Raw genomic sequence first — 8583 nt, 5'->3', positions numbered from 1 at the left:
CTCTCTCTCTCTCTCTCTCTCTCTCTCTCTCACACACACACACACAGAGTCTACACAGTGCCTGGTACACAGTAGAGGCTTAATAAATGTTGACCTGGCTGATGATCTCCCCTGGAGTTTATGTGCACCTGCATTTAATCATGCCCATCGTACTCTTTTCCTGAGCCACACCCCTCCCCTCGACGTCTCATATCAACCACGGAGGCACCCCTAAGTGTCCACTCCAGCCTCCCAATGCACGATGCACTAAGCCCTTTCAGACCTTGGGGCCTTTACACTTGCTGTTCTAATTGCCCGAAGCGTTCTCCCTCAACTCAGCGCTCCCACTGTTCACTGAGTCAAATCCTTCCACTTCTGGAATCCCCCGAAAGCCATCTCCTCAAAGAGGCTTTCCCTGACCACTCAAATTACAGTAAGCTCTGCCATTATTATTTCCCAGCAGCACCCTGATAATTTCCTTCTTATCCGAAGTCATTTTGGGGAATTCTTGTTCGTGTATGTATAGTACACCTCCCCACACTAGACTCACAAGGGCAGGGAGCATGCCCGTCTCACTTGTTCCATATCCCCAGTAGCTAGAGCTGTTTCTACTCCAGGCCCTCTGGGAAGACAAGCCCCATGGACACACAGCTGAGTACAGTATCTTTGTGGGAATGGCAAGAAGGCGCCCTTTCTCCAGGAGGACTCGGCCCTGAATCTGGGTGTGTGGCTGGGTGAGCAAAGCGTGGGCTGACTTCAGGGCCCTCTCGGGTATGCGCCTTCGGCAGCGAATGGCCTGCATGACCATACAGGGCAGCTCTGCCTGTCACTCAGTGGGCAGACACTCAACGAATGCCCTTGAGTGGAGGGCAGATGGAGAAATCACTGGGCAATTGCAGTACAATAGGCTGAGTGCTCCCTGCAGGCTGGAATGCAGAGCTTGTCCTTGAAAGCTCTAAGGTAGGGAGTGAAGGAAGAACTAACTCCCCCATCCCCCAGCCCAGAAGGCAGAAGCTCAGCAAACAGAACTCAAGTGGCAGGCGTGGCCAAGCCCCAGAAGGATAGATTTTTTACACCTTCAGAAGCACCTGCTCCTCTAACCCCCAGGAGGCCCTCTTGCCCTGGGTCCCCTCCAGGCAAAGTACCTTTACTATCTTGGTCACCTTGCTCAGGGCTCTCCCACAGGACAATATTCTCTACTCTCTAATGTGAGTCTTCCTGCTGTAACTTGAAACTTGGCCATTCCATTCTGCTGGCTTCTCAGTTCCCAGACGAATGGCACATTCAGATGTGTTACAGAAGGGGCGGCCGTGGCAGCCAGCCTTCAAGGTGGCCCTAGTGTTTCTCACTTTCTGGTATGCACACCCTTCCCTAGTTCTTTGCCACGATGAATGGGGCTGGTTTATATACCCAACTGGATGCTGTAGAAATGCTGGTGTGTGACTTCCGAGGGTAAGTCATCAAAGGCATTGTGGTTCAGCCTTGGTCTGTTGGATCACTCGGGTCTGTTGGATCACTGGGGAAAGCCAGTTACCGTGTCATGAGGACACTCAAGTAGCCCTATAGAGAGGGACATCTGGTGAACAGCTGAGGCATCTCGCCATCAGCCAGCACCAACTTGGCTGTCACATGACAAAGCCCCCTGGAAGTGGACCCCCCCGGCTGTAGTCTGAACCTCAGGTGACCGCAGCCCCGGCTGACATCTTGACTACAACTTCATGAGACATCCAGAGTCCAAACCATCCATCTCAGTCACTCATGAATCCCTGACCCACAGAAACTATGTGAGGTAATAATTTTGTATTTGTTTTAAACTACTAAGTTTTGGGATAACTTTTTGTGCAGTTACAGATAATTAATGGAGAACCAGAGCACAGGATTCCTCAGAAAGCAAGAGACCAAAAGACAATGCTGGAAACCCAGAGGTCATCGCCTGGGTCCCTCTTTGCTCCCCGGGCACCTGCATGCTTCTCTCTGTAACTCCCTCTTCCCTTTGCTCACCTTATTAAGCGATTAGTCATCATGGCCCAGGAAGTAATTCCAAAGAAGCTGCTGAATCTCAACCTGCCTCCCCAGCTCCCCATCACTGCACCACTTCAGATCAGCCGTCCTTCCATCAGCTTCATCCCCCTTGAATCCACAGTCACAGACTATTCTCAAGTGCAAACTGGTCATCTCGCTCCCTGCTTCGTAGCCTCTGTCCAGCTCCTCGACCCTGCATGGCCTGGTCTTGCCTCCACCTCTAGCCGCTGCCCCAAAAGAGATCTCTTCCTACCACATCACACTTTGAGTCTGCAAGGAGCAGTTTAGGAATGGTGACCTCATAAATATCCTTCAAGGACCAATTCAGAAATGTCATTCCCTGAATAATGAGGCATTCAGAGATAGTCCTGCTCCTCTGTGCTCTCAGAATCTTCAGCTCACACCCCTTGGAAAGCTCTTGTCACCTGAGAGGACTGAGTAACCCTTTAAGATTTGTTCTCTCTCACATCCAACTGCTTCTCTAAGGCAGAAAGGGAGGTCCTGTTAAATTTTGCAGCCTTGTATCCCGCCCTTCCCCTAGCTCAGAGTCTGAGGTACAGGTGGAGCTTAATAAATGTGCAGTCAATTTTGGAGTGGAAGGATTCTCCCCGGTCTAAACTCCTGGAACCAGGGCTTACATTCTGGGACAACGGAACAGACACCGGTGAAGGTGAGTGAGCCCCACGCTGCAGCTCCAGCCCCTGCTGGGAGATGGCAAGTGGGGACCACGGTCAGTGCCTCCCGAGTGCATCACTACAAACACCACTTATGCTCAAGCCTGGTGAAGGGGTGGGGGGACTAAGAGTCACTGACCCTTCATCCACTCATCCACTGGTCCTGCTCTTCATCTATCCCCTAACCTGCCGGTTCTCAGCTCAGATGCAGTCATGCACTTGCTCTGAGATCTGGGCCAAGTTACCTTACCACTCTGAGCTTTCATTTCCTCATCTATACAACGGGGTTAATAATAGCAACTACCTCACAGGGTTGTGAGAATTAAACGAGTTAATATATGTGGTTGGCCCAGAGTCTGCTCTCCATAAGGGATCGCTGTTAGCACCAGCATCTTCGTCATCTTCGTCATATTGTTATTTCACGAAGAGCCCCCATCTCCTAGTCAGGAGACCTGGGTTCCAGTCCTGACTGCTAACACATAGCTGCGTGACGTGAAGCAAGTCACTCCCTGTCTCTGGGTCTCAGACTCGAGCTCGGCAAATGAGGCAGTCCGCTGGCACCCCCCAGAGTAGATTGGGCCTGCACCCTTGTCTTCATTAGCTGGCTCAATGTTTAAAACACAAGGACGTATTTTCTTAGTAGAGACGCTTCTGGCAGAGCTGCTCTCTCCAGATCCTGTCCCCACCACACCCCGCTGTCTCTCACTCATGGTCTCCACGCCCTCTTCTAGCTGTGAAAGCCTGTGCTAAGCCCAGCCAGTCTCTCCGTCACAGTCACCACCTCCCTCTTCCTCTGTGCAACCAAAAAAAGGGGGAGAAACCCACGTTCCAACCTGGAAAACATCCCAAATACTGTAGCGGAAACCCCGGGCTGTGGTTGTCAGGGATGCCCACTGCACCAAGTGCTATTTCTCACTGGGGAAAACCCTACCGCCTCCCCCTCCTGGTGTCCCCCAGATGCCCGAGTCCTCCCCAGACACATATCTCAAGATCAACCCCACCTAAGTGGACCGTGGCCTCCCCCAGCTCCCACAGAAGGCAGTGGCCTTTTAAGCCAATGACCCTGCAAGATGAAGCCCTCTTGGAGTGACCTGGTCACATCAGAGCTCCACGAAGCCCCGAGAACTCCATCTCCACCCGCAGTGTCAATACTGCCCCCACACAGTGGCGCCCAGGCCCAGCCAGTGGCCTGAGAGGAGCTGAGAGCCCCATAGTGGGGAAGGGTCCATAGGTCACCTGCCGAGTGGAGAACCGCACCCCCAGCACCAGCCCTCGGCCGGCTCCTGCCTCACTCGGCTCCGCATACTCTGTCCTGGAGTGGCTTCCTGACTCTCGGGAACACAGGAAGCCAACATTGTTGGGATCTAAATGGCCTTTTCCTCCTGGTCTTGGGTCGGAAAATGAGCACAGAGCCTCGGCGTGCACCTGACCCCGGAGATAAAGGCCCACATGCCTGGCCAGCCGCGGCTCCTTCCCTGGCTGGCAGAGAGATGGGCCCAGTCACCCACCTGCCCACCGGACCTCACAGCCCTGCCATGCCTGACTTGTTTTCATGCCTTGGCCTGGGGGTGTGTAATGGTTTATAACATATGTGAACTTGGCTAGGCCATGGTACCCAGATATTTGTTCAACATTATTCTAAATGCTTCTGTGAAGGATTTTTTTTTGTTTTTGGATAAGATTAACATTTAAATCAATAGACATTGAATAAAGCACATCACCTTCCATAATGTGAGTGGGCCTCCTCCAATCAATTGAAGACCCAAACAGACCAAAGACTGATCTCCCCAAGCAAGAGGGAATTCTGCCAGCAGACTGGATTTGGACTTGAACTGCAACTCTCCCCTCTGTCTCCAGCCTGACGGCCTACCCTGCAGATTTTGGACTTGCCAAGCATCCACAATCACATGAGCCAATTTCTTACGATCAATATCTACATCTATCTATCTGTCCATCGATCTATCTATCTACCCATCCATCCATTCATCCTGTCGGTTCTGTTTCTCTGGAGAACCCTGACTGATATGAGGTATCTCGGGGGTGGTCAGGGGAGTGGGCACAGCGTGGCTCTGAAGTTGGAGCAAGAAGAAACCTCTAGATCATCCCATCCAGTGGTTTTCAAACTTTTATCTTTGTAGCCAAACTCTCATGCAGGTGAACTCTTCCATGGAATTTCAATGATATCAATATTTATTGAATGCTCGTTATGTGCCACGTTCTGTTCTGAACACTTTATGCCTATTATCTCATTTAAACCCCCCAGTAAGCCAAGGAGGGAGGTTTGCTGTATGTCCCACTTTAAAGATGAGATGACCAAGGCTCAGAGAGGTGAAGCAATCTGCCTAAGTTCTCACCAGTAAGGGGCAGAGCTGTGATTTGAATTCAGAATGTCTGAGCCAAGTTCAAGACCACTGTACCATCCTGCCTCTAGACATATTTCCAGATATCCAGAGCTGCTTTGATTGACATATTTCCATATATCCAGAGCTGCTTTGATTGAAGAGGGCGGGGGTTTCAAGGCCCCAGCCCCTTAGGTCTCCCCTTGGATTTCCCCTTTTTTCTACCCCCTCGGGCCTCTAAAGCACCTCCAAAGAAACTTACAGCTCTTTTGGAATACCATTTAGAACCTCTGGTCTAGTCCAAACCCTCATTTAGAATGGGAAAGCCAGGCCCAGAGAGGTTAAGTGTCTAACCCAAGGTCACACAGCAAGCCAAGACCAGAACCCAGGGTCTTCCTACCCTAGCAGACTGTCTCTGATGACTCCAAAGAGATCCTCTCTCCTGGAAGGGGAGAAGCTGGGATCCCCAGTGAAGTTACACAGGAGAAAGAGCTCCTGAAACAAGATTTCTCCCAATCTAACCAGTGAGGTCTTCTGGGTAGGCTTGTCCCATTAAGGGCTGGATTGTCTTCCCCAAGTGTGTCCTACTCTGGGGAAATCGCAAGTGACTGTTCCCACCTTCCAAGCTGAGCAGAGGCATCGAGAAGGGACATAGTCTAAGCCTGGGCTCCAATCCGTGCCTGTATGTCAGCCCTTGGGTTCTTTGAGCTGGCATTCTGGTCTCTTCCCTTGGGTTTCAGTCTAGCAGAAGGCTAGGGCCCTTGGGCCAGGCCCTAGACTCCCTAGGGCACTGCCCCAGGGGCCTGTGGGAATTATGTTGTTTTAACAGAGGAACTCCTACACATCCCTCAAAACCCAGCCTACACATGCCTTCCCTGCTGAAGCCAGACAGAAAAATCTATGCTAAGTCAGAGACAGCTTTTCACACACACTTCTGTGTCAGTTTTACCGCCAGGTTCTTTGACTGTCTGGCTGCATATCTGTCCTCTCAGGTCAGGGGCTGAGTCTTGGCCCCAGCACCGGGCACAGCATCCAGCACAGAGGGGCTCCGTTCATGACTGTCAGATGGATCTCATGTGCGCACACTGGGACAGTTCTCTTGCCTTTACAGACTCCAACAAGGGAATTTCCCAGGCCCTCCCGCTGTCTGAGCCTCAGTGAGCTTTCTTCCCACCTCCTTATCTATAGATGAGGAAACTGAGGCCTGAGCGGGGAATTGATTTATCTGAGGTCACACGGCCTGTGAGTGGCAAGGCCAGAAACAGAGCCTGAGCCACTAACAGAGGCCCTGGGCCTCTCCTCCTCCCATCGTCTCGTCCATCTCTGTCCCCCTCATAGGGAGCCTTGGTCCCTATCATGAGTACTCATTTAGAGCCACACGCAGAACCAAGAGGTTCCTCACAATGACCCCCTGTGAGACACAGACAGGGTTTGTTACCAACCCCATGGTACACGAGAAGAAACAGGCTCAGCAAGGTAGAGGACTGGCCGCGGTCTCGCAGTGGACTCTTTGCCTGTATATCTGTCACACTTATGCCCACATGTCCCGCTACCTTCGTTTTTTGTCTTCTTTGTTCCTCTTTGAGTCCCCAGAACCAGGACCAGACCTTAGTTTCTTTGACTCCCTTCCCCACCCCCATCTCCCACCCCACTTTCTTCAGCCATATTACACTAAATAGTGAAACACAGGAGGGCAGGAGATGGAAGAACCATCATAGCTGTAGAGCAGGGCAGCCAGAGGAGATGGAGGAATCCCCCAGTCTCTCTAGATCTAGGTAAGTGTCCCCACTGCCCTCAGCCTGCAGCAGAAGTTCCCTCAGCATGGCAAGCCCCATGGAGACTGTGAATTCAGGGGCTTGTCATTCTACACACCCCACTCCAGCCGTCACCCCCAGCCACTAGTCCTGAAGGTTACTAGGTTGTAGCTGGAGACCTGAACACTGGAAGAGGAACCAGCGAGCCCAGCAAACCCTTTGGACTGGGCTTGGTGAATAAAACATAGCCCACAATTGCCCTCTCAGCCAGAGAACAACCCATACGACCGTACCTGATGGAAGGATGGATGGATGGATGGAAGGATGGAAGGATGGATGGATGGATGGATGGATGCATAAGGGGTCTATCCATCTCATGCCACCACAACCTCCTGGTTCCAAAGCATAGAGAGCTGGCTCAACCCTGCATCTCCCATCAGTAAGCCCAGTGGCCCAACCTTGCTCCCAGGCCTGGTGATCCAACCTTCTTGCTGAGGATGCACATGTGGCCAGTAGAGCCATGAGCCTTCTGTCCTCCCTTGCTGGGTTGGCCCCTGTCCTTCCATGGCCCAGTCCTGACACCTGGAGGTGCCTCTGCCAACTAAGAAGAGGGTGTTAGTGCCTCTTCTCGCTAACACCCAGAGCCGCCAAACCAGCCTAGCAGCCCACTGACCATTTAACCTCCACTCAGGTTCATACCAGCAGGGCCAGGCTACAAACCAAGTAAAACTAGGGTCATCCCTGATCACCTTGGGAGCCTTCCATTCACATGGAGTCAAATCCCCTCCTCAATCCCAAGCCCTCAAGCCAGGTCAACTAGGGAGCCTAGGACCACAGACTATCACAGAGCATATAGCCAGAGATGAGCCCAAGGTCTCAGTGAGTGTGCTGGAATTTCCTTCTGCCCTACCCCTTGCTGCTTCCTTTCAGAGCAGTGATAGGGGTCACTGGGGTGAAGGGAGGGCACACTGGGGAAGAAAGGAAGGAAGGAAGAGAGGGAGGAAGGAAGGAAGGAAGGAACGAAGGAACGAACGAAGGAACGAACGAAGGAACGAACGAAGGAACGAACGAAGGAACGAAGGCGGGGAGGCAAGCAGGGGCGGGAGGGTCAGGGGCTAACTTAAGCAGGTTTGCAGGGCTGGGCAGGGTGGGTGGTGGCTATGCCAGCAAAATGCAAAACTCCACCCTCAGCAATTCCTTCCGGATTTTTCCCACCCTAAACCCAGCCAGATCTCTTAGGAGGACAATGACACCATGTGGCTGATTTTGGTATTGCAAGAGTTCCTGTTGGCTTCCTAAACTCAGCCCTTCAGTTAAGGACCACAAACCTCTCTCCACCCTTTGCCTACAGCAGGCCTGGCCTGGAATGCCCTCTTTCATCTACTCCTCCACCCTCCAACACCCATCTGAAACTCCTCGTCTAGAAGCCTTCCCTCCCCCAAAAAACACACCTGAAAACCCCACTCCAACCCAGCCAGCTGTGTGTCTTGGCAAGAGACTTACCTACTCGGAGCCTGTTCCCCTCTGTAAGACAGGGATGATACCAGCACCTCCGGGTGCCATGAGCATTGCATGAGATCATGCATGCAAGCATTCTAAAATTAAGTGCTTTAATAATTATTCACCAGGCTCTGCTGCCCAGCTGCCCAGCCCCACGTGGTTTGGAGGGAAGGAAGAAGGGGAGAGTCCAGATGGAGTAAATTCTCCGGGATAGGAAGACGCCTGGCCCCTTTGGCATATCTGACATACTTGGCATTTGAAGAACTGTGCAAGGTGCAGGTGGTTTGAATATGGACTTGAGGGGCAGAGGGGACG

The sequence above is a fragment of the Pteropus vampyrus genome, unplaced genomic scaffold (assembly GCF_000151845.1).
Source record: "Pteropus vampyrus isolate Shadow unplaced genomic scaffold, Pvam_2.0 Scaffold42, whole genome shotgun sequence".
NCBI lineage: Eukaryota > Metazoa > Chordata > Mammalia > Chiroptera > Pteropodidae > Pteropus > Pteropus vampyrus.
This window is presented reverse-complemented; position numbering follows the sequence as displayed.